At 45.0% G+C, this 2,242-nt stretch overlaps 1 long non-coding RNA gene across 1 annotated transcript; it reads left to right on the top strand.

Annotated features, from left to right (window-relative positions):
- The first annotated feature begins 214 nt into the window (after positions 1-214).
- LOC123957126 lies at positions 215-796 on the top strand. The gene is made up of 3 exons (XR_006821739.1): positions 215-309; positions 394-455; positions 730-796. It is a non-coding gene; the product is annotated as an uncharacterized LOC123957126 (long non-coding RNA).
- Positions 797-2,242: the final 1,446 nt, after the last annotated feature.

The following is a 2,242-nucleotide window of genomic DNA, read 5'->3' as shown; positions in this document are numbered from 1 at the left end:
ACTATCTTGGAAGAGACACCAGTGTTGGTTTCTTAATAGGTCATATTGCTGCTATTGCACATAGAAACAGTAGCTTGTTGCAAAAACTCCGGGCACTTCCTCTGGAGGCTGTTGACAGGGATTTGGAGAAGTGTCAGCGTATCTATGGGTCAGTTTATCATTAAAGTTTTTAACTCAATAGGATGTGGGTTTTCAGTAACACATATCATTTTGCAGAAATAGCTCGTCAGGCTGCTCAGATCAAAATGATGAGAAAACTTGAGAAGCAGGCCATGGCGCAAGCAGCCAAGGAAGCAAAGAAGCAACAAGGTAAACAGCTGCTGTCTAGTCAGTCTCTTCTTTAACACTGCGTCATTACACTGTGCACAAGCCTAATTTGTTTGTGTCTTCCAGCGATAATGGCTGCAGAGGAAAGGCGGAAAAAGAGGGAGCAGATGAAGATTCTTAAACAGCAAGTAAGGATTATTCCTTGCGTGCATTGTTTAATTTTCTGTGCAAAACTGTCTGCAGCTGCTCTGTTCATATTCAGGGTTTGTGTGCTCCAAGGTGAAAAGGTTTAAAGCACATAACTGCTTTTGAAAATTCTACAAGGAAGTTGCCATCCTTCAAAATGCTGCACCTTCCTCATCTGCATAGACCCACTGTACTTCTTCACCCCACCCCCGCCACTCTATAACATGCATGACTTAACAGTTAATTTATTTGATCTTGCCCTCATCCTTTTACCAGGAGAAGATCAAGCGCATTCAGCAAATTCGTATGGAGAAAGAACTCCGTGCACAGCAAATTCTCGAGGTTCGTCCTGAAAGTTATTGCAGAAACATTCTAAAACACTTCCTTTCTGCTGTTGATAGGATTTTTAAAAAACCCAACCAAAGGCTATTCCTAAATTATGTGGCCCCACTTTTCGTCACATCTAGTGAGTACATGTGACTAATGCTTAATTGGTTTTTTGCAAAAGTGCCATTGAATATGAAAATCTCCTCAGACCGTGATGGAGCTTAATACAAAATACAGTATTTCATTAAGTAAGAGGTGGCCCAGAGTTTACCATGGCTAGGTGAAATACCTATTTAGCATTCCCTCACTAATAGAAGCTGTGAAGTATTTTAGCTTTTTATAAATCAAATTTCAGTTGACACGCTTGGCAAGCGGCTCATAACAGGATTTTGTAGGGCCATAATTACTGATAGAAATTTTGCTTAATTTATTCTTAGTGCCTGCTGGCTGCTAGAGAGGACGCAGGTTTAAGGCGCCCCCTGCTGGCTGCTAGAGAGGACGCAGGTTTAAGGCGCCCCCTGCTGGCTGCTGGAGAGGACGCAGGTTTAAGTCGCCCCCTGCTGGCTGCTAGAGAGGACGCAGGTTTAAGTCGCCCCCTGCTGGCTGCTGGAGAGGACACAGGTTTAAGCCTCTTCAGCGGAGGTTCCTGCTTGGTTTCATCACAAACGCTCCTCCCGCGTTCATCTGATGCGTTCTTTAAACAAATCATTTCCTGGAAACAGAAGAACAAATTCTCTCCTGATAAACCCAGAAAATGTCAAAGATCCTGTTTGTGGGAAGAAAAAACTGCAACCTGATTCAGTGCAGCAGGAAGAAAAAGCCACGCGGCTGGTTCTCGCCGTCCCGTAGCAGTTGACCTAACCTCGCTGTAATGATTAGCCGCCGTCATAAATTGCTTACAAATGGCCGTCTTGTTCTGCTGCATTTCATGACTGTTTCTTTCCCAGATTAGCTTATTACAATAGCATGCGTGTCAGAATCAATGCCTCACATTATTCCTGAAACACTCCCACCCCCTCCACCACCTCCTCCCTGAGTGCAGATGTGAGTCTGAGTCCCAAGTGGATTATTTTCAATCAATACAGCGGAGCGCGGTGGTTCTGGAGCCTCTGCATATCCAGGATTGGCTGAGCGGGGAGCGGCGGTGCTGACCCGAGCAACGATCCGTTCTATAATCACCTCGGACCGGCGGATTCTTTTACAGCCGCTGGAGTTTCCCTCCCAGGCTGCTCTGCTGCTTTTAATGAATTTCCTGTCTTACGGCCTCAGAAATGTCAACACTCAATCACACTGTAATTGAATTTCTCCAGCAGTCCAACATTTTTCCTCTTAAAGCAGCACCATTAAAACATTCTTTTGTTTGCACTGTTGGAAAACTTACTCCGGCTCTTTTTTATTGTTGGCCGTGTTTCGTAATGTTTCTAACATCTGTCTGTGGGGGTGGTGGGGGGGGGGGGGGGCT

This window comes from Micropterus dolomieu, linkage group LG19 (assembly GCF_021292245.1).
Source record: "Micropterus dolomieu isolate WLL.071019.BEF.003 ecotype Adirondacks linkage group LG19, ASM2129224v1, whole genome shotgun sequence".
NCBI classification, from domain to species: Eukaryota; Metazoa; Chordata; class Actinopteri; order Centrarchiformes; family Centrarchidae; genus Micropterus; species Micropterus dolomieu.
Note: the sequence above shows the minus strand (reverse complement) of the source record. Positions and strands in the feature narration are given on the sequence as shown.